General features: G+C 44.7%; 1 protein-coding gene across 2 annotated transcripts in view; it reads left to right on the top strand.

The window, feature by feature from the left end:
- The first annotated feature begins 10,368 nt into the window (after positions 1 to 10,368).
- Positions 10,369 to 24,635, top strand: part of MEF2C (myocyte enhancer factor 2C) — a 139,721-nt gene continuing 125,454 nt past the window's right edge. For both annotated transcript variants that reach the window (XM_084278344.1, XM_084278347.1), the window contains exons 1-2: positions 10,369 to 10,547; positions 20,900 to 20,998. The gene's annotated coding sequence lies outside the window, so the exon portion shown is untranslated. The remainder of the gene's footprint in view (positions 10,548 to 20,899; positions 20,999 to 24,635) is intronic.

Below are 24,635 nucleotides of genomic sequence, written 5' to 3' on the forward strand. Positions count from 1 at the left end.
ATTAGTGCTCATAGAACAGCTCTGCTTCCTAATGGAGATTTTGGCTTTTCTGCTGTTTGGGGTGGGGGGTGGGTGGGGGCAGTTTAGAAGCAAGGTAACTTTTACTTGAATAAATCCATCATGTTTCTTAAGAAACAAACAAACAAACCTTTTCAAAATTATGCACTGCTTTTATATATAGCTAGCAAAACCTCATCAAGGCTGCCTACAGCAAATACAGGACTTGGGCTCATTTCACACTACTTTGACTACACTTAGGGGGCTAAATAGCAGTGTTTTACCCTTACCAGAATGGTGGAATTGTCAAGACTAGTAGTTTTCATTTGGAAATGGACAAGAGCTCTCCCTGACAAGAAGGTCATTATTTGATCTCACGGATTTACACTCTTAAGTAAACCGGCTTAAAGTGGCAGAATAACCTAGCTAAATAATTGCATTAACCTTCAAATTCTCCCACAAAAGACCCAGCATTTACAAAACCTACTCTGTAGCCTGAGGTTTCAGTCACAGCTTTAATTTCCCAACATCATTCCGGCTCCCTTTCTCAAGCAGCTGCACCTATAGCCTTTGCCCAGAATGTTTATGGGAAGAATTAAGCCTAAGTTTTTTTTCTTTCCTGAAAGGATGTCCTATGGTATTGTGTAACCTCTGATCTCAGGGACAGAGAATGGAGCCCTGAAGCTCTCACAGCTATGCTTACATGCCTTTGGTAGCTCTGGGTTTGCATTTGCTGGACCAAGCGAGTCAAACCTATCACCCTATCCTCCCAAACTTATTTGTGACGGAACCAAATCTGTCCAAGCCACACTTCAGCAGATGTAATTTGTACTTGATCGCTTTCCTTTCACCCCACTGACCTCATATCAAGTAACGAGTGTGACTGAGATACAGAAATCCTGACTGTGGTGCTATCCAGTACGCTGAGGGGCAAGATTGGCAAAATGAGCAACCAGGAACAGAAGGTCCACCTCAGGCATGGCTGATCTCCACTTCTGCCACTGTAAGCTAGAGCCTCTAGCCAAACAGCAAACCACACGTTTCACCCAGGTCAAGAAATACCTGAGTTTCCACAGCAATGGAGTCACACATCTCCACAGACATGGGATGATCGGACAGATGACTTTTCCTGAGTGCACAGTCACTTTCTGATCCTCTCTCCTGGGAGGTGGCACTCTCCACCATTGCTGAAGTTAGAAATGCACACATCCACTGTTTTCCTTCTTCTTCCTTTTCTGCCATGCAACTGTTGTTTTATCTATGCCACACCCAAAATTCCCCCTCACCCCCAAACTGATCCTTCCACGTAGAGAGTCATGTGCTGGGAGACAATGACGTGGCTGCTGCTGGCTGTCCTCTGCAGGCTTCCCAGTTTTTCATTCTGCCAACACCACCTTGCAGAAGATAACAACCCTCTCCCTCTGGCTCAAGGGAGCTGATGCAGTTATATCAAGACACATCGTATTTTCTCCTCACTTGCTGAGGAGAAGCTATGCTTGAAATAAGGTGAACACTGAGCTCTCATCAAGCACATGCTGACCCCCCCCCCCCCCCCCCCAAGAAAACCAAAGCAGGGCATTCTTACCCAAAGTCTGCATATATCATCTCCACTGAATCTCCACGAACTCACATGCAAGACAAGGACAAGTTTACCACTTCCATTTGTAATCTCAACCTGGACTCGACCAGAACTCACCGTCCCTTAGGACCATCACGAGGAAAGGCATCCTAAGCAGATGCAGATGCTGCGAACCCGATGACTGATAAAGGAAAGAGGAAGGAAGAAGCTGTCAAGGCCCTGATTGTCCCAACAGGCTGTAACGGCCATGATAAGCCTCCCTGGGAGCCTTCCCCTCACCCATGCCATGAGGCTCACGAGCTCCATTTAAACTCAGCCCAGGGCCTTAATTAGACAGAGGTATGTTTTAAGTGTATCAGTCTTTGGGTGGACACCAGACCTTTGCTGGGGGTAGCTGTCTCCTGTTGCCCCTGCTTTGTTGTAGCTTTGTCCCAAGCCCCATCTTTGTCCCCATCCCCCAGATGGACTAAGGATCCATGCTTTAGCCCCACCTCCAGCCCTGGCCCACCTCCTGCTGCTCTGAAAAGTCATCAAATGACTGATCGGGCAAGCACTCTAACTTTCCGTTTTACACATCTGATCTGATGCATTTAAACTGTTGTAAATACTATTATAATCACTCCAGCTTCATGGCAGCTGATGTGCTATACATGTTTGAGAGGGTGGTATCAATTAACTATGTTATCTATAATGCCATGCCTGCAATTACTACTACTTCACAACTTATCATTAATGCATTTGACAGGGTTTTTCCAAAGTAACATTTATTTAGAGGTTAATCAAAATCCCTAAGACTGCCATTTATTATAATCTGATTTTGGATAATTGTCCAAATCAGTGGCTCTTAGAGGCAGCAGTTTTGTCTGAGTCTTAATGAATATGGTACATTAATGCCAAAAAACAACAGAGGATTAGAATTACATTTTTTTGTATATACAAGTGGCTACTGCAACACTTGGTTCTTCAGAATGTATGAATTCTACTAGAAATTTTTCTGCCTACTAGTTGGGAGGATGGACGATGCTTGCAGCCATACTAAGAGCTGGGAGGGTGGGAGAAAGAGAGGAAGGCAGGGTGAGGAGGAGTCCTTTCCAAGGATCAGGTTAAAAAAGGCTTAAAGAGACAGCAACCTAGATATTCACCCTTCTGCAGCAGAAATTAAGACCAAGAAGATAAGGGGTGGATGCCACCTCGAGCATTCTGTCCAGTTTTGGAGTCCCCAAACACAAGGACGTGGAACTGTTGGAATGGATCCAGAGGAGGCCACAAAGTTGACTGAAGGGTTGGAGCACCTCTCCAGTGAAGAAAGGATGAAAGAGTTGGGGTTGTTAAGCCTGGAGAAGAGAAGGCTCAGAGGAGATCTTATAGTGGCCTCCCAGTACCTGAAGAGGCCTACAGGAAAGCTGGGGAGGGACTTTTTAGAAGGGCCTATGGCAACAGAACAAGGGGGAGTGGTTTTAAATTGGATGGGGGAAGATTTAGATTGGATATTAGGAAGAAATTCTTCACTCTGAGGGTGGTGAGGCCCTGGCACAGGCTGCCCAGGGAAGCGGTGGATGTCCCATCCCTGGAGGTGTTCAAGGCCAGGTTGGATGGAGCCTTGAGCAGCCTGGACTGGTAAGAGGTGACCCAGCCCGTGGCATGGGGGTGGAACTTGATGGTCTTTAAGGTGCCTTCCAACCCAAAGCATTCTGTGATTGATTCTGTGACAGCAGCTGACACATCCACCCCTACACAAGGCGAAACATGCAGTTTAGTGCTCACCCTAGTAAGCCCTCAGACTCTCTGATAATATAATGTCCACTGCTTAAAATACCGCAAATACCAGTATTAGTTGCCATGCAGCTGTAAGTTGGCTCGACGTATATAGGCATGCCAAGAGCTCCTAATCACTTCCTCCCCCTCTTTGGTGCCAGACTCCCAGCTGAAGCCTCAGACAAGTCTACCTGACCTGGTATTTTCCTGGTGAACTTCTCTTCGGCAGGCATGCCCTTTGGGCAGGTGTCAGGTACACAACTCCAAAGACTGTCCCTGAACAGCCCCTATTATTCCAAAATCTGTTGGTGTTAGAGATTGCCAGTGAAACCACTTTACACGTTCAGGTTTCTGTAACATATGTAAGCTAGAGCACCTCCCCTCCTGTCCATTTCAAGTAACTGCCGAATCGTTATAAAAAACCCAGGGTAAAGCACATTCCCGAAAAAAGTGACTTTGAAATCTTAAGGGTGCAATTTGGCAAGGTGAAAGCAATGTAAAATCTCAGTGAGACACGTTAGGCAACCTTGTGTGTGGCTGCAGTACCAGACCCACCTAAAATAATAGTTTTCAAATCAACTATTCGCACAGCGTGACAAGTGTAAAACCAGGAGGCCCGTTCACTTTGTTAGCGATCATCATCCTTTGCAGGGTGAACGCAAAATAAATCTCTTCTCTACTGAACAGAACTTATTTATAAAACTGGAGTTTGCATGAGTTTGGGAAACAAGAGCAAAATATGAAAAATGGTTTGCAGGAACAGGATTTGAGTCATTCTTACATGAAACTGGGAATGTTCGGCGAAACCCCTTCTTCCACTGATCCTTTCCAATGTTTATTATAAATATTCCTTTTCAAATAATTAATTTGACAATACACCATATTGCTGATTTGCACTAAAATGTTTTAGTTCTAAAAGCTTGTAACATTTTGAGGTTTTCGGTTTTGCTTTTAGATACTGTCTATGAATCACTCCCTATCATATTTATATTTCAATTCTTGGGCAACTATACTGGCAATTAGCATGTAAAACAGCTATACAAAAAAGCAGATCAGTCTGTAATAAATCATACTTTGGCAGAGAAGGTCACTATTAATTTATTACTTTAAAGTAACTTATAATCAGTGTGACTGTTCCGCAGTAAACATTCCTGGGGAAGCTCTCCTCTCTTTGTTGACAGAATCCTGGAGCACGTTTAAATTGATGGCAGATACGTACCTGAGTTCCCACAGGCTGCAGCTGCTCACGCCGCTTCCACTCCTTCCATGCAATGCTTTAGATCTATCCACATGCTTCCCAGAACTGCTTTTAGCTCCAACAAAAATCTAGTAAGGCAAGGTTTGTTGTGAGTTAGGTATCTGTAGCTCCTGGAACTGGACTTTGTGTTGTCATTCAACACTTGTACATGATCCCGATGTGACAGGGGCAGTGGCACAGCCTGCGCTGAGCTGCAGAGAGGATGCTGCCATGAAACGCAATGCTTGGGCCCTATCACATCACCTCAACCCTCCCTGCTTTCACACTTTGCACACATTATATTAGTGATCTCTCCCAGTATTTTATTTTAAATCTTTTAAAGGAAATCTAAGGGCAGGGGCATTCGATGTGCTTGTGTAGGTGGACACACATCACTCTCAGGCTCAGCATTTCAGCAGGACCAGAAACTCACTGCAAGGTTGGATCCTCCTCTCTCATTCACCTGCCTTCCCTGTCCCTTCAGTAGTTTTCATTTTCCTTTTTGAAGAGTTCCTTTCGGTTTAGCACATAAGAAATGGAAAAGTTGAATCACAGAATCACAGAATGGTTTGGGCTGGAAGGGACCTTAAAGACCATCAAGTTCCAACCCCCTGCCATGGGCAGGGACACCTCTTACCAGACCAGGCTGCTCAAGGCCCCATCCAACCCGGCCTTGATCACCTCCGAAGAGGGGGCAGTCACCGCTTCCCTGGGAAACCTGTACCAGTGCCTCGCCAACCCCATAGTGAAGAATTTCTTCCTAATATCCAATCAAAATCTAGCCCCTTCCAATTTAAAACCATTCCCCCTCATCCTATGACTCCCTGTCCTTCTAAAAAGTCCCTCCCCAGCTCCCCTGTAGGCCCTTCAGGTACTGGAATGCCACTATAAAATCTCCAACCCCAACTCTCTCAGTCTGGCTTCATAGGAAAGATGCTCCAGCTCTCCAATCATCTTTGTGGCCCTCCTCTGGATCCATTCCAACAGTTCCATGTCTTTCTTATGTTGGGGACTCCAGACCTGGACACAGAACTCCAGGTGGGGTCTCATGAGAGCAGAGTAGAGGGGCAGAATCCTCTCCCTTGAAGTAAAGATGAATATTCCAAAGTGTTCTCTTTTCCCCACTCCAAGAGACATGCTTTTGCCAAGCAACATTGGACCAGATGATCCTTAAGGTCCCTTCCAACCCATGATTATCTTTTTCCTGTCTTCAGCTGCATTTGTGCCAGATCTGGCACGCATCTCCCTCTGGCTGTGCACAGCCACTGCCACAAACAGCATTATTCCTAAACAACATCTCTTCCTTGACTCGCTCTACCTCCTATCTTGGTCTGTACTTACTCCATTCTCTTTCTCAGCTTATGGACCCAGATATTTCTGAACAAAATCATAAAATCATAGAATCACAGAATGGCATGGGTTGGAAGGGGCCCCAAGGATCACAGAGCTCCAACCCCTCCTGCCACAGGCAGGACCACCAACCTCCAGGTCTGGATCTACACAAGGTTGCTCAGGGTCCCATCCAACCTGGCCTTGAACACCTCCAGGGATGGGGCATCCACCACCTCTCTGGGCAGCCCGTTCCAGCACTTCATCACTCTCTCTCTAAAGAACTTACAATCCCAGCTCCTCTTCTGTGTTAGGAAAACCTATAGAACATTGCCCTCCCTCCCACCTGCCAAATGCATCCTCTCTGCTTTCGGACTCTGCATAATGACACAGGGAAGGTCACATGCAATGTCACATATGTACGCTTAGCACTATGTGCACACACGAGGGGCTTCACACTCTATCACACCACATTTGTGACTCCATCCTGGCAACTCTGTGCTCTGACCAGTGGAAGCAGACTCTCTGTTTTTGGCTTTCCCCCCTCTTTTCCAGCCCAAATTTGAGCCACCTTTTTGTGTACCAGCTCCTCGAACGCAGCTGCTTTTTAGTCAGCCAGGTTTTTACCTCTGTCCTTTTCAGCTGGGCATGTTTCAAGAAGGAGAGGGTCAGAATTTAGGGCCCATTTTCTCTCCAATTGTTCCAAAATAACAGGCCATGCTCCTTGGAGAATTCCTTGGCTACATTTTAGTCCGCTGGTGATCTTTACAAGCCTTCAAACAGCTCACTTTTCACCGCAACACGCCCTACACCTTTTCCACGCTCTTAAACGTTTTCCTGGGGTGAGGGGTTTTGTTCCCCCTCTTATTTGTATTTGATCTATATATTCAAAAAGCATGCAGTGAGCCTTTATGTTTGTGAAGTACGTGTAAGTTGATGGTGCTATAAAAGTGGTCTGTGGAAAACTAAAATAGTAATAATAAGTTGGGCATATGATGATCTAGAGTTGTATAATATGCCCATTATCATACGATCTGTGCAGTTTTGTCATAGCTTTTTAGCACCTGAAAAACTGAATATAGGCCAAATGTTGTATCTCTATTTTACGTGATGGAGAAGGAAGACAGATTTTATCTGCAATATGCTCAGGCTGACTTTCTAGCATTTTGGAAGTGATTCTTTAACAAATGCTAGGAAAAAAAGACATCTTGGATTAAAAAGCTAAAAATCACAAAGCTGAGAACATATTACTTAGATGAAGATTTATGTGCCCAAGTGATACCACTATCAATTTCCCCTCATCTCTTTCTTTCCCTGAGATCTGTGGCGAGGAAGAACAGGATTTTTGCCCGTTACACAGTGGCAGCAACAGGGCAAATCTCATTTCCTGAGCTTTGGCGTGGCTGGGTCAAGCCCAACCTTCCCTGCGTTTCTCCATCACACCTGAGCAGTCCCACTGTTCAAGCACGTAACGGAGAGAGTATTTGCTCAGGATGGCGGTCAAGGCCAGAGTTCCTTGCCCACATCAGACTGAACAGACCAGGGGCTGAGCTGAGACCAGTCTCTCTTTGTACTCCCCCAGCTAGCACCCCAGCAACCTTAACCTTGTGGCAAGGACAGGCACATGACAGGCGGGGAAATGTACAGAACTGTCATGCCTGCCGCTTCCTTCCCCGGAGGCTGAAAGTTTCACCTCTCTGATATGCTCAGTTGGCTCGGAGCAGAAGTTCTTGGGAGCAATCACAATCCTGGGTCTCACGTGGCAATCTGCAGGACGAGCGGGCCAGCCCACCGGTCACTGCCGAAGCTTTCGCAGAGAGCCAAGCAAGGTTCAACCACCCTGAGCCACGATCGCACCTCTTAAAGGGAATCTTTTACACGTTCATAAATGCGTGTACATAAATGAAGGAGGAAGCCTGATAAAGAGAACCCAGCCCGTAGGAAAGCAGCAGCTTTCATTAGGCGGCAAAGTTCTTACAGAGAGTTTCTACAAGGGCTGTTCCAGCCGAATCCACGGAGAGATCGTTCGTGCCATCTGCACTCAGCAGGGGCAGGGCTTGTGGAGGCAAGGTGGGAAATAAAAGCGGTAGCGGCAGTAAATGAAAATAATATGCAGAGACACAAACTTAGCAAAACAAGACGCTAAACCAGTTGGGTTTCACTGAGAACTACCGGATCTTTCTAGGCATAAAAGCGTTTTTCTGATAGCAGTCGTAATTAGCAAGGCATTTTAGTGTTACAGCCTGGCCCAGGTGAAGGAAATGTTTCCCATCCGCAAAATTAAGACAGAAGCTTTCAGAAACACCGACAGAATGCAAACTAATGGACAGCAGTCAGTAATCTTCACGTGTTGTAGCCCCCCCTGCCCTTCTCCACCAGAACCCAGCCACCCACAACAACAACACTACATTAAAAATTGAGCATCAGTCGTGCCTATTAATAGGTGGAATCCCAAAAAGAAAAAAAAAAAAAAGAGTTTTGGATTTGAGCCAAGGGAACTTTGTGCTAACTACATTTGATCTGCTGAGAATCTTCTTTCAGAACGTTTAAGTTTCGATAAGAAATGTAGTCTGTGCCTGTGCTGCTTTCTCTGTGTGGAAATATGGAGACAGAAACACCCTTATTTCTGTTAGTTCTTTGCTTTGATATCTGAACTAAGTAGTGGGGCAGGCACATCTTAATGGGAAAATTATTATTTTGCATTTGACTGATTTCTGTACTAAAGCATCTCCTTTATTTTCAGTCTCTTCAATTTGGTTTCAAGACGATTGTTAAGCTCTTAATTTCCGTGACCCACTAAGCAGCAATATAGGTGGGCATGGCCGCTGCCAAAGCAAGAGAGTCTGATTTCTTGGTATTATTTTTCCTATTTCCTTTTCAGAAAGACAGAAAAACAGACTAGTTTAATGCAATTAGAGCAGTGCCTAAGTCTGATGGTAACATGAGCTATGATCATTGTTTTGCAAACTGTAATGGATCATCAAAAATTTCAGAATTTTCATTCATTAGGACTTTTTGAATGTTGTTTTTTGTCTAAGAACAAGAGCTGAGAGGAGGCTTAAATTATGAAAACGTAAGATCTTTATTATGACAGATACAAAACCCGAGAACCAAGCTTCCACAAAGTACCTCCTGTATAATTTTTAAATAAAAACACTTACTTATTCAGTACTCAGCTTTTAAACCCTGAATAAGAGAAGTACATATTGAGAGAGAGGTACTTAAAACGTTTCCATGGATACAGGATGATGCCAATCAGGTCCATGTTTTTATCTGAAAGGGTGCCCCTGCAGAGACATACAGCCTGGTGAGTGGTTGTTTATACAAGTAAGTAAATAGGAACCTTGTTTATTTTACAAAGAGCTCCTGACCCATACTTTTTCTCATCACTTTTTTAGAAGGAACATTTTGCTCCTTTCAAACAGCATATTGTAGTAAAATACACACTTTGGGAATTTTTCTCCTTAAAGTTGTTTTGAGCTTATGACATAGTTTTCAAACAGAAAATGGAGTATATAGGTATGCTACAAGCGATCCCACCATTGCTGACTCTTTTTTTTCTGACTCAGTGAGAAGACACACTGATGCAAATTACTTCTATTTCAATCACAAGAAGCCACTTCCAGGAAGGAAAATAAAAAATAAAAAAAAGCAAGGGGCAGATATAAATGGTAAATACCCTTACCTTAATCCAGTAAGGACAAGAACACCCAAGTTTTGATCGCTTCTCTCAGAAGAATCTCCATTTACTCTTAGCTCCCATTTTAAAAGTGGTTGGTTCCTAGATTCCTACTGCATAAGTGCTACGAACATATAATTTTGACATCCAGTCTCTCAACACTGCTTGCTTTCTAATTTTGGGAATGAGATTAATACCTCCTATTTGAGAGGTTTTAGTCTTCTAATATTTCTTTGGATAAAAAAGCACAATGAGTTAGTGAAAAGAAAGGCAATCAACTTTAATACTTAACACAGTTTAATAACCTGAATTGAAATATGTGTGTGCTGTATTTCCATTTAAAAAAAAAAAAAAAAGAAAAAAAAAAAAAAAAAGAAAAGTTTCCTTCCAGCCACAATTAATAGAACAAAACCCTGTCTTGTTCAGAGATTATTCTTGGAATACTGTAATTTTAACATCTATGTAAAGGAGGAAAGGGTTGGGTTTTTTTTTTTTTGCCACGTGCAAGCAATTTGGCCTTCCTTTTTCTTCTTGAAGAAGCGGTTCCTGGATAAGACGACCTACTTGATATTTTCCATTGGAACTCGCAGCGCACTTGGAAAGGGGGGACGGCAGTGCCTGCCTTCGTTTGCCAGCGCTGACAAAGGTCTGCTTGTCAGTGATACCTTTTACAGCTAAATTTACTCGGGAGTGACAGAAGCAGGTGCACCTTGGCCTGCCAGACACTTGTGCGCCCGCATCACCCAGCCTACAGGTCAACAACCCAAGGAGAAAAAGCCCCGGGCTGCGGAGGAGAGGGTGAGTGAGGCGAACACAACCCAAACTGGGGGGTTTCTCTTCAAAGCCAGCTGGTCTGGCTTTATTCTACAGGAATTTTTATTTTTTTTTTTTTTACCTGCCGGTTTGATCAACGAGACCCTCAGCAGGTGCTGACGGGTACAACTTCCTGGAGAAGCAGAAGAAGGGCGCTGGTGAGTTTTTAATAGAGAAAATTATATTTTTTTATTATTATTATTTATATATTTTTTTAAATTCCTCTTAAGTCTTTGGAGTTGTTCTGCTTGCCGCAGCACTGGGTGGTTCAGCTCTCCAGGCTGGTGGCTGCGCTCGCTAAAGCTTCTTCCTTCAAGAGATAGCAGATAAGCTTTGTAGCAGGCTTCGTGTTTTATTTGATGCGGTGCTTGATGTTAGCTTCTGTTGCCAAGAAAAGTTTTCTTGAAAGTGGCTGGGTATTTATAGTCAGTTTCTTTCAAACTGTTCCTACCAATCTGAATGGAAAGGACAACAGAGGACTGCGTACGGGAACACCAGAAATCAGGCAGCACCCGGGGGGTGCGCTCCGTGCCCCACCCCATCTGCCCCCTTTAAAATAAAAGGGTTATCTTGGTAATTTCCAAATAAACAGAGAGGATGTGCTGTCTGTAGACTGTTCCCGGTTATCTGGAGCTTCAGCAGGCATTCCAGAGCCTTAGAAACTCCTTCTGAACATTAATGTAAGATCACTTTTTAATACATCGGGGAGTGAAGTTAACAGTCCTGAGAACGCCTTAAAAAAAAAATCTCCGTAATCGAAAGACTATCCCTCAAAACTCTCATCTTTCACTCAAATGAGAAGGTAAATTACAAAGCAGAAGCTACATGAGAGCAGTGCTTGGCATGGTGCTTTTTTAAGATATTATGAATTTACACAATTTTCCTTATTTTGAAACCACAAATTATGCCCGTGTGTGTATTCTTTAATTTGCGTAAGAGCTGGGAAACCAGACAAAGGGGGGAAAAAGATTTATTTTTCTAGAACAATAAGATTTCAATTAATGTGAAAATGTAGGAAAATGTGACCACATGTTAAAATAAATATTTTGGAGGGGAGAAAAGCATTTTTATTATGATTTCTATTTCAAGAACCCGTTCTTTTAACTTTGTTTCACAGTATTCATTACAAATTGTTGTGTTAAATTGAAAACATTTATTTAAGCGAGTAAACAGACAGAAAACTTGACCATATGAATCTTTTTGAGTAAACAGATTCCATACTCACAATTCACATGCACACCACAGAAGACACTGACGGGAGAAAGGAGGGAACTGTACACCAATATACAGTTAGACTATTTCTGTAGTGGATATTCCACTTTTGTCCAAATGCGTGGTTTATCAGAAATGGACAGCCTAAGATTAGGCTGGACATTAATACCCAAGGGCCTTTTAAACATCCCTGATCTGCGGCTCTTTTCAGCGAGGCTGCTTGGTGTGGGACCAGCAGAGCTGACAGGGAACTCCGACCCCAGCAGAGGTAGATCAGGAGACCTTGATCCTCGCCCGTTTTCTTCGTTTCAGGAGACAGAAAAAGCTTTTGCTTCTGGAAAACAAACAGAGTTTTGTTTGCTGCAAGAATATCCTACTGTATGTGAGAATAAAAAGACGAGTAAAACATTACTAGCCCGAGTAAAAAGTAAGCCTCCATATAGGAAAGATATTTCCTCAGCTGAAGAATGAAATTTAAAACAAAACACAAACCCCCAAAACTAGAGCTGCTTTTAAACTAAGCAATGCCTGTAAAACGTCGCTGTTTCATGCATCACATTAGTAATGTATGGAAACGAAATCCCCTGAACAGCCATTAAAACCAAGCACTGTTAAATCCGAAGACAGTAAATAGTAACAGCAGTTCCGAGAGTTAACTAGACATTGTACGTGCTACACTAACCAAGGAAAAAGTACAGCCTTTGGTTTACAGCCTTTAATTCATCAGCATTTTACTGTATTGATTTTAAAGGCTCGGAAACAGTAATCAATATGACAAACTCCTGGCTAATTTCATGAAATTCCAATTAAGTTAGTCTGTATTTCACTGCGCTGGGGAAAATGAGAATTTTGTAAAATGAAACTTCAGTGCAGAAGGTTTTACTTTTCTAGAAAAAGACTGGCTTGTGTTGCAAAAGGTAGAGATTACACACTAAGTAATTCCACCATTAAACTTAAATGACTGCCCTTGTTTGTCTTGCCATTTCTTATCATCAGGCTTAAGCACACTGACTGAAATTCTAAAATATTTCTATTATTGCTTATAGACTGAAAGATTAAGCAAAAGGAAAACCTTATTTCACTCACTGAAACTTCACTATTATTTCAGTTAGAAATAATCAGCCCTAAAACGCCCAGCAGAGTCATTTATTTCTGCACCAACTACTCACCATCGACCAAGAGCTCCGTTGTCTCTTTTGTAAACTAGGCCAGTTTATTCTACAACTATCTTTGTGTAATTTTTATTTCAAAAAGCTACAATCTAGCTCAGCTTTCAACCACATGTTTGTCTTTTCCAATAAATCCAAGCTTTGGTGTCAGGAAGACATCTATATTAGTTATTCCATAGTGCGTGTAAGTATAAAAAGAGATTTAACCACAAAGCTCTGGCAAAAATCGCAATTTAGTGACTCTATGTCGCGTTCTTCATAAGTTAATTCAAGGCTTTCAATTTGGTGTTACATGGTATTTTCAAAGCATGTCGTGCCTTCTGCTCCTTTCACTTACACTGGTGAAAACTGGACACTTTCCACGGAAGGCAATGAAGTTGCATTTAAAGATTATGTAAGAAGAACAACTGCATGATAAAAACTGGGGGGGGGGGGGGGGGGGAAGAAGTATGGTGAACTACTTTAATTACTGCTTCATATGTGAGCATTTAAAACATGCAGATTTTATATTTCTACCAGAAATATCTAGGCAGATACACACCTGTGTATACAAAGCATGTCTGTGTGTGTGTGTGTATACACATATATATGCAGATATACACTTTATTTTTCCTTTGGGATAGTAAGCAAAATATTATTCTACAAAATACATATAACTTTCTTCATGGACTTTTATTAGCTCATTCTTTTGTTTAAAAATGCATTGGTTATTGGTCTGAGACCATACCCCTGACAGTGGAAGGACGTTAGGAAGCCGGGGAGAGAGAACTGCCCCCACCACCAGTCTGCTGGCAGCTCACAGAGCCGATGCCACCCCTGAGCTGTTGGCAGTGGCTGCAGACAGCCTGTCCGGCAGCCGATCCCCACCCCTGCACCCCACTGTGGCCCATTCCCATGTAAAGACACCCCTGGCATTCCCATACCCCTCCCCATGCCTGCTCGCAGCTCCTCCCTGCTATCCCATTTCAGAGATGCTGTTGCGCTGCAGGGTTCACCACACTCAAGGTAACGTGGCCTCGCAGCATACCCCTTGTCAGCAACACACAGACACCATGTTAACCAAATTGTCTTCCCTGATACAGTACTCACAATTCATTGCACAGTTAAATTGGGTTCTGCTCCTCTGAAAACAGCCAAACATTACCAGGCAGGTTCTGAAAGCACCACTTGAGAAATTTTCAATGAAGACAAAGGCAGCGGGGTGCATTCTGCATGTAACTCTACAAGCACTGGATTCTAAACCACCCTCAGCAAACACAGCTTAGAAGATGTATCTATAAACATAGGTTTGAGCTAAGGTACACAAGTTTGCTGGAAGCAAGTAGCATAGCTTCACAAAGTGAATGAAACTGCAATTGACGCTTTGTTCATGTAGATAGGTAGGCAGGTAGGTAGATGATAGATAGATAGATAGATAGATAGATAGATAGATAGATAGATAGATAGATAGATAGATAGATAGATAGGCAGCAGTACTAGTTCTACATACATACTTAAAAGTTGCGCTCACAGCTCACAAAGTTCAATCTCCTGCTAAAGCAGCCGATGTGCTGTACCCTGAAACCCAACAGCATCTGTCAGGGCAAGAAAAAAAATTAAAAGCTGAGTAGTACCAACCCCCAGCTGCTAAGGATTAAATAAGCAAAACAAACCTTTCTGTATCTGCATTGTTTGGGTTTTGGTTTGGGTTTGTTTTGGGTTTGTTTTTTTTTAAATCTTAAAAAAACCCAAAAAACCTCTCACACAGTAATTTTCATATCTCTGCCTTCTTTTATTGCTATACCAGTAATGACACAGAAGTATATGAAATTGAGGGTTCATGTAGTTTTTGCTATGGATACCTGCAGAATTCAGTATTTTTTCCTTGCTTTCTTAAGTGCTGGCAGGATACTGTCTATCCAATACAACTAACTAGATGCAAATAGCCCTTTCCCCAGTACGAGTCCATCACCTCAGTTTGAAATTATTGTAGAAGAATGCTTGGTAATAACAAATTAGTATCTTGTGCAATAATTATAAAAATTAATGAAGAGCCTGCCAATGTTGGGAAAAAGAGAAGAGACTGTGAAATAATTTTTGTGCCTATCAGGAGATAGTTCCTACCATTGGAAAGATATGGCTGGCTCTCAATTTAATTATGTGTCCTTGCACTGACCGACTTCAGTAACCATTAAACCCCCATCAGCTACACTAAGACACATACAAACTAACTGAAATATTTTGGCAAGTATTCTTCCTCAGAAATATGAGAGAACTGGGTCCCACTTAGGGCAAAGAAGTACTTGTTCCTGGGAGATATTATCCCTTAAATAGTTTCAAAAACGCTGGGTTTAGCCTGCAAAAAAAAAGGATGCAGGAAGTCCTCACTGAATCTCACTTTAATCCAGAAATCTGTAACTTGTCTAGCACTGTTAGTGACAATCCTCCTTAAATTATTGCTGTCCATACGCCTTTTGGCCCATCTTCACCCTACCTATCTGCACTCCAAAAGACCTTTCAGTCTCACTTAAGAGCTAGAAAATTTAGTAACTCCCTCCCAAACACAAACCTGTTCTCCAGCCCTTAGTCCATTATGAGTCACAGCCAAGAGGACAGCCAAATCACATCCAGAGATACTAGTGGAAAGAGCCTTTACAGCACAGACCCTCAAACTGCTTTAGGTCTGAAAGGTAAAGACAAACGTTAGTGCCACCATAACATATGTATTTAACTGTCAGTGCAAGTTTATAAATGGAGAGGGCAATGACATCACTGATGTGCCAGTTCAAGAGGTTTCAATTGAAATCTGATGGGATATTAATTGGTTAAAAACGATCGGTGTCTGTATGGCCCCTACTTGCCCAAGGGAAGTAACAACCCTCAATTAAAGAAGCTTCTTCGATTAAATAACAAGGTTTCTCTCCTTCAACCATGTCAGTGTAGGTTATCTGTAAAGCCCTTGGTGAAATCAGAACTTGAGGGTCTGACTGGGGCAGGCTTGCAGAAAGTAACAGACCAGAAATGGGAACTTGGAGCTCATCCCTATCACACAGGAACTGTGAAAAGATGCTCAAACTACATCACACGACAGCAACAGTAACTTCACATGAAATACATCTAAACCAAGGCACGTATCCAAACATGACCTCTGAGGCTTAGTTTCCTTTTAACCTCAGTAATAACAACTTTCTAAAGTGCTTCCATGGGAAGAGTTATAACCAATGACATCACAGCTGGACGCTCGTGGAAGTTTTAATATAGACGAACATAAGTGGCACAAGCACATCTAAAAGCTGACCCAACTATTGTGCAATTACATTTTATGGCCACAGAGGTTACAAGTTCTTCACTTATCAACAAGAGCTGTCAACCTTCAAAAGGCCTCTCTAAAACATCTAATAAAAGGTTTATATTAATTATTGTTTTGGTAATAGAAATATCAGTATTACAGTAGCACTGAGAAGGCACGTTTGTGTTTTGACTTTTCTGTCTGGAGTAGTTCAAATGCAAAAGAAAACCATGAATTTAGCACTGAAGAGTTTACAAACACACAAAAGCACCACATTTTCTCAAAATATCAAGAAGCAATAGGCTATGCTCTGGACATAGGTATGCAAGCACATCTGTACAAAACAGTTTGCCAACAATACCTTTATCCCCTCATTCCAAGTACTAATGTATTGCTCTTGTGTGCTATACTCAATTATGCTCCACATGTCACACAGGATACTCTTGTTACAGCAAACAGGATTGCTGACCTTTCAAATTTGCATATCATTTACCCTGGAACATGGCTCCAGCGATTTGAAATGGAGGCAAATTGTCAGAGCAACAGCCAAAAAAGCTGGGTGCTTATCTAAAATATATCTCAAAGTCTAGTCTGGAAAACTCCTGAGAATTGAGTTTCTCAAAAAAAAAAAAAAAAAAAAAAAAAAAGAATTCCATCTTCTAGCTGGGAATAGTGTAACATCACCCCTTCATGTGGTAGGTTGGAATCTGTATCTGTACCAGGATGAGGAACCATACACAGCAGCCTTCAGCCACATCAGGAGATGAAGTTGACCAACGTTTTTCCACCCTTAGGACAGGTTTGATTTGAATTTTGTTTGAATTGTGGCTAGGGGTCTATCCAAAACAAATCTCTACTTTGCTTGGCCCTCAGAATTACCATGAATTTCATTGTCTACACAGATGCAGATGCTGATCTAATTTGTAGCAGCTGCAGAATGCTTAATTAAGCCTTTTCTGGCCATCTATGGCTGTCTGCTTCTGTATCGCATCATCATGCAGTGCAAGATAGACAAATGCTTGAGTGTCACACAATTAACAAGGGGGTGCAATCATATTTTTTGTTTTGGGGTGTGCAGTTTTTGGCAAAATATCTGAAAATATCACAATACCTTCGTCAGGCAATTCCATTTCAGGAAAAGAGAAGGAATGCTCAGCCTGGAAAAAAAAACAAACCCCTTTCCCCTTCCCCTCCCACACCTTGCCCAAAATGAAAGGAGATCACTGGGAGATTCTCTGTCATCAGCTGAGGACAATCACAGGGACCAACAGACATGGTAGCAAGAATGAGAGGTGACTGCTAGTGCTAGTTCCAAAATTTAATTTCTAGGAGCCCTTCTCCTTGGAGGGATGTGGGGAGGACTGTTCTAGCAGAAACTCCTTTTGAAATGGCCAGGGACCAGTGCTGCATAAATTAACAATGAAACACAAAGTTCTCCTCCTCCACATCAAGTCTAGAGGTTGTGTGAGACCCCAGCAGACAGATAAAAGATTTTAAAGACAGAGACTGTTCCCACAGTTGGCAGGAACCTACCTGATCTCTTCCTTAAATTCCAGTTGCCCCACAGCTGCTTGGGTTCAGTCTCCACTTGGGACACAGGCCCTTCAGAACAAAGTCATGAAGGCACAGCACGTCTCCCTCCAACGTGCTCTTTCCTTCTGTATTAGAGACCGAGCTGAACAGCAGATATTTTATTTCTTGGGCGGAGTCTGTTTCATAACCTAGGCAAACTTTAATCACAGTTGTGTTAAACCATACAATAAATTACACTTCCACCTTGCTGCAAAAAAAAGTACACACACCTAATGTTTCTGAGTCTCACAAAGATGCAGAATAATCAGACTGATGAAAACAACATTTCCAAAATTATTCTTCCAATACATTTGTGTACTTAAGCCCTATTAAGATGGGGAATTGATTCCAAATTTCCACTCTAAACTCGTATTTGATCTATTTTTATATTTTTGCATATGAAAAAAAAAGCCCATTTAGATTGAAATTTCACCTAATTAACTTTATGTCAGAAGAGATCGGTTTGGCAGGGGGGTGTGCGGGGGTATTAAAACTAGTTCCTGAGCTTCTGAGTTTGTCTGAGACTCAAGTTTTGCTTGCCAGTTTCTGACTAGCACTTAAGAACTTCAAAACCCTTGATACATTTCTTCCATGCAAGTCTAGACTCACATTTTTGGAGTCCCTAAATCTCAGCGGGGGAAAGGTTAGTAGGTTAAATTCTTCCTTTCGTTACACTTAAGTAAGATCACTGACTACAAGTATTGTCCCCCTTAAAATATATATATGTATATATAAGCCATATACATTTGGTGGAACGTTGTCATGGGACGATGAGGACATTTGAGTATCTTAGAGAGAGACAGTGGCTGGTAGAGGAACTGTAGCTAAAGCATATTCAAAGATTAATTCTGAGGCAGGAATAGAAGCTGGGTGGCCACTGACGTAGGGCCAAGCTTCCATTTTAGGGTCTCATTTGAGACCTCTCAGAGCGCATTGGATTTCAACATTCAGGGGACGGTGGAAGTGGCGCACGAGCTCCACAGCATCCCCGTTCCACGCCAAGCACCAGATTCAGCGTTCCTGTGGCTGTTAACTCCTTCGGATGCGAAGCCAGACTCATTTTCAGGCAAACAACAGATCTTAAGTGTCATTTCATTTCTAAAAAGCATGCATGGCACACGGCAAGTGGTTACGACCAGCTCCAAATCCCATCCTAATATTAGTAGGTGTTGTCACTCACAAAGCAACAAATACTATTTTTAGCCTATTTAAAACAATTTTAGTAGTATCTAATACTTGAAAGAAAACACAGTTTTCTGTGAAGGTACCTCCTATCTCATTTTACAGCACTGTTAAAAAATAACAAACCAAATACTACAGTAAAAAAAAAAGAGAGAGAGAGAAAAACTCTTAAGATAAAAATAATCTTTGGACAACTGTTTATGAGGTATTTAAAGGGCAACACCAACTCGCAAACTGCAGTTTCAGAAACTGCCTTTTGTAACAATGAAACACTTCAGATTACTAGAACGGGGTGGATTAGGCAAAACAAACAAACCCCCTTTTCATTGCTGACTGGGTGCACTTGGCAGCCTCCTTCCCTGCTGCAGTCGGCCTCTCCCCTGCAAAGGCCCTTGGACAGATCAGCGAGGGAGCACAAATGAAATACTTTTTTATTACTATTATTATTATTAAATTAGGCAGCCCTTAGAAAAACGACGCAACTTTCCAAGAGCCCATAGAGTTGGGAGACAGAGCTCCAGGCCAGCTCCCCTGGGACCACTACCTGCGCCCCGTCCCCAGCCGCCGCCCCCCCCCGCCGCGGCCTCAAGCAAGGCTCCCACCAGTGCCCAGGCCCCACTCCTCGCCGTGACTCAGCCCGGCACTGGCTCCCAGGGCCGGTGAGCGCCCCGTCCCTCGCACTCCGAGGCCTGCGCCCTGCCTCCAGTCTCCCGCCCACTCATTTATTTCCTCTCCCAAGAGCCGGAGAGGCGGGCGGGGTGATGGGAACGACTTCGGAGGGGGCGCGATGGGGACGGCACCGCGGGGAAAGATCGGGCCGTCGCCTTCCCCGGGGCCAACCTGCTGCCAGGACTTTCCCGCCCCTTTGCTATTCCCGTCCTGTTTTAAATAGCCGCCGCCGCCGCCTCACGGAGCTGCGCGCCGCTCCTCTCCCAACCGCGGCGGGATCGCTACCGCTTTCCCTCACGCCCCCCTCCTCCTCCTCCCTCCGCGGGACCACCCGCTCTCGCGTTAGCCGGCGCCCGGCCGAACTTACACCCGCCTTCCCCCCACCACCACCACCAGCCACCCCCCGCCCGCCCGCCTCAGCGCCTTCCCGCGGAAACGGGGAGGAGGCGGCGGTGGCTGCCGGAGCGGCAGTAGCGCCGGCCGCTTCCCGCACACACGTGGCCGCTTACCTCCCCGCACGGCGCTCCGAGGGGGCGGGGGGACCCGCAGCCGGACGCCACGTCCCGGGGTCTCGGCCTGTGCCCCTACGGGCGGGGAGGGAGCGGAGCGGCGGCCGTTGGGCCGCGCTGCCTGGGGAGATGGCGGCCGCGGGGGGTACCTGCTGCGGCGGTGCCTCCCTGTCACCCCCGCGCTGAGCCCGTAAACCAGTAACTAAACAAAACAGCAGCCCCGAGAGCGGGAAGGGTGTCAGCACAGAGGCGGCGTGTGTCCGGAGTGCGGGCCGGGGGACTAAGGGTTGGGGGGGGAGGTGTGTGGGGGGGTTTGTCAGGCCAGACACCCGAGCCGTCGCCCCTCCGAACCAAGGTGTCTGCGGGGAGCCCCCTCGCCACAGGTGCGCGGGGAAGAGGGGCAGCCGGGTTAAAAAAGGTGTCCCCGGGGTTACTCAGCGTGGCCTTCCCTCGGGACAGCCCGGGGGAGAAGCATCCCCCGGGGGTGGTGGTGGCACAGCGTACATCCGCGCTTCAAGGAAGGGCGGGAGGAGCGATGTCGAGCTTCCCAGGGCTCCAGCGTGTGGCCTGGGCTCTGGAACTGGCATTTATTAAATAACGAGGAAACGGCGCCGTTCAGAACGCGCATAAAAGCAGAAATAATTTTCCAGAGTGCCAGTCGGAGGATGAGCACGGTCCGAGGATCGATAATTTTGTAATTCTATTGATCGCTCAGCATCCCTGAGGTAGAATTCACTTGGAGTTTATTACAGCTCCTGAAAATGTCAGGTTGCTCGCGAGTGATGCTCCCTTTATGCCTAAGTGCACATCAGTAAAGACTCGTATTCTTTTTATAGACGTTGTTTCATAAATCTATTTAAATATATTTAAGTACTATGGGTTTGCATTTTAATAATACGCTACTTTTGTGCTTTTTTTAAAAAACTAAGGTGCCGAACACGAATTGTAAACTGTGAAGTAACTACTATGGGAAAGATTAAGTGAAGCATTGGAGGCGGATGATTTTGACAATAAAGAGGGTGTATGTGGTGAGTGTTTAATATTTATTGCATTTAATATTACAAAGTACTATTTATTGTTTTCAGATTTAATGTTAAAAGCAAAGCCTGGAGAGCAAGCTCCGCTGTATTATGCACTTACAGGTACACCTGCGACAAAGGCTTCCTGTAATCATTGCTTGATGTGTACAACACCATTTTAGTAATGGCATGCCATTTTATTTAAAGTTCGTGTGTCAGCTGTGCCTACCTTGCAAATATTATTTGATTTTTTTTTTTGCAATTAAATGATTTTGCAAAGAATCGTGTACGTTTCAGCTCCGTGCGATGGTTTACAAAGGATTCGAATTGTGCTCCTGGAATATATATCCTATTATCCTCGAAATTATCTGAGTTTACATCTTTTGTTCATTATAAAAGCATATGGATTGAGGGAATATTCTGAATGAATGAAGAACAAATACAGTACTGTTGAATAATCTTGTGGGGTAGATTAATCTATAGCCTCGATTTCTCTCAGGGTGGGTTGCTGTGGCAACCGCCCCAGCTCACTTTAAAATAATTTTGTAAAGCTCACTTCAAGCGCTGCACCCAGCGTGGGCCAAGTTTAAAAGCAGCCAGACATGGGAAGAAGTGTTATACTGTGTTGCTCTTACAAGATAGGGAGGTGGTGGAAGAGAGCGAGGCGTGGAGTGGAGTGGGGTTGAGCAGAACTTTAAACAGAAAATAGAAACCAAGCCACCCCAGGGTTAAGATGCAAAGGAGGTGGATCATTTCATAGTAACCTCACTGGCTTTTCAGTTTAAACGCCATTAAAAGGCGTGAGCTGGCAATCTCATTTCTCCTAAGGGAAAGATACGTTCTGCGACCACAAAAGAACAAAAACCGACTTTGATAATCATCTTCAAAGGAAATGTTACCTTGAGGTAATCACAGTTGTAAGGGAAGGAGATACTTAGATACTCACTTCACTCTTTAACAAAACTTCGGCGATCTGATCTTATGATTATTACATTTTGACTGGTATCTCATTGTTTAAAACAGCGCGTGCCTCAGGTGATGGATTAAGAAACAGGTAGTTTTGTCAGCAGACCTACACATGACCTGTGAACAGCAAAAAAAAAAAATTAAAAAGGAGTCAACTTCAGTCTCGTGCCAGAAATTGGAAAAGGGTGCATTTGTGGAGCATCGGTACAAGTACAGACACCAGAACAAAGGTTTTTCACTGTTTGAAATTATTCCAGATCTTAAAATTAAATGCAGCAAAAGAACAAAAAAAAAAAAAAAAAAAAAAGAAGAAGAAAAAAGAAAGTCCTAAACACTTCAAAAGACACAGGATAAATTCATGCCTTATCTAACCCTAAGATGAGCGAGGAAGCCTGATCCCTTCCCTTGTGTCTGTTTGCCCATCCAGCATCCCAACCCGGTTTTAAAAATCGAGGTGTCCTTTACATGGATTTGATGAATTGTACTCATGACAAAAACTTGGCATGGCTGTAAGGTACTCCAGTGTGTGAAGGTCACAACTATTTAAAGATTAGGCCGCAAGTGCCCACACGGAGCTGGTAGTGGATGTGCTAAGTTGCCTTGTACTTTTGTTTTCTGAAATTCTTGCCTACTCTTGATAATTGCTTTCAGGATAACGGCAGTGCTCCGTGTTCTGTCTTGCCAGTTGAAGGACTGTGTTACCAACTAGCCAGAAACCTGAAAGCTTAACATACCCGGCACAAAATAAAGCAGATGACAGTCATTTTCAATTAGAGCACAAAACTGTGAAGTCTTCACACAGTTTTCTATTTTTTGCTGCTAAGAGGAATACGAATATTACTGGATAGTTGGGTGCCGTGCTGGGAGACCGAAATTGTCTGCAGAAGAGGCATAGCAAGGGTACAACCTATGTAACTGTTCCATATTTCTTCCCTGCTGTGCTTCATGCCAAACCTGAGTCTGAGAAAGTATTTCTTCCCCAACGTGATTCGGGGCTCTGCTGCTGACACTGCCGAGCATATGTGCCTCTCACCACCGTATATACACTGTGCTTGGCTCGTGTCTGGCTGCCTGGTGGCTCTGGGCACATCAGTATTGCCGTTACTGTTGTTGTTCTGGGTATATTTACAGCATGAAACTGCCCATTTGAGAGTTGCCCATCCTCTGTCTTGAGTCAAGCCGAGATACAGCAGGGCATGAGGAGACCCGAAAGTCACTGGAGGGGTATTATTCTCTAGGGATCTGCGCGGAGAGCAGTTGCAGGGTGCTTGTTAGAGCTGCCTGAGCTTCGGTTTTGCTCTGACCGTGCTTTGAGCATCCGTGCTTTGAGAAGTATTGAATTGAAGAGGCATTTTTTCACTGTCAGATAGAGAACTTAGGAAGTAGGTCAGTGGCCCAATGAGATGTTTATAAGGGAAAAGGCTGCGAGACCAAGTACTCGTATTAAAATAAACCAAATATATACTTATCACTGTTGTTTGAATTTAGTCGTTTTTATCCGGCGTGCTGTTCCTATTTCCAGTGCCTTAATCTATCATAAAAATAATGGCCTGTGCCTTTATAAACTCCCCTGCTGCTCTCAGAGGATCGTAAAAGTTGGCTATCTACGTAGAAATTAAATCAAGTATCTGCAGAGTCCACTTTTACCGGCAAATTACTGCGTGTGCTGAACGTGGATTCAGGCTCCCATACAGCACGGTCCTTTCAGCCCGGTTTTAAAAGCAAATGAACCTATATTAAAATTTTTTTTTTAAAAAAAAAAAAAGGAGAAGAAGAAGTGCTGTCCCTTTACAGAGCTGGGAACGCCGCGTTTCTGCGGGCAGGTCTGAGAAGAGATGGGCTCCGGCAGCCGGTCGTGGCCGGGGGACCCGGGGCGGGCAGGGGAGCGGGGTTTTACCGGGCCATTCCTCTCCGGGGCTGGGGGAAAGGTGGTGCTGCCCCAAACTTTGCCACCGGGATCGCTCCTGCGCTGCGCGCCGCGGGGGGAAAAGCCACCCGCGGCGGGACACGGAGAGCCTGACGAGTTTGGGAAGTTGGGCCGCTCAGCAGCCGGAGGGGGCTCCGGAGAAGGAGCCCGGCAAAGGGGCAGGGAGCAAGGGCAGGAAGTCTCCGGGGGAGGGGGATGGAGTTGGGGGGCGGAGGGGGGTGGAAGTGCCGCAGGGCCGCAGCCCCGCTCCGCTCCGGAGGCGGCGCAGGGGTCAGCGGCCCCATCGCTGCCGCGACAGCGGCGGTGGCCGCGGCTCTGCAGCCCCCACCCCGGTCCCGGCGAGGCCCGTCGGGGAAGCACCCCGAGAGGTGCGGGAGTGGAGCGGTGTGCGTGCCCGCGGGGCGCGGGTGGGCGCGGGCGTTTCGGGGGGCGTAGGGGCGGTTTGGGTTGCGACACGGGGAGGAGGGGTGGAGGCAGGCATTTCGGAGCCCCCCCCCTCCCCCCCTTCCCCACCGTCCCGCAGCTTCTCCGCACGCCGGCTCGGTCCCCGCCGCCCGCTGCGGGGAACGGGCCAGCCCTGCCCGAGCTCACCGGCCGCAGATGCGGCGCTCGGAGCTGGCCCGGGCTGCGTGTTCCTCCCCAGCCCTTGCAGCGATGCTGCTGTACCTCGCCAGAAGGGGGAAAATACGCACCGGCTCGCCGTGTTGTCTTCGCTCGGTATAATAAAAGGATTGTCATTAGGTTTGCGTGTGG

This window comes from Gallinula chloropus (assembly GCF_964237585.1).
Source record: "Gallinula chloropus genome assembly, chromosome: Z".
Taxonomy (NCBI): Eukaryota; Metazoa; Chordata; class Aves; order Gruiformes; family Rallidae; genus Gallinula; species Gallinula chloropus.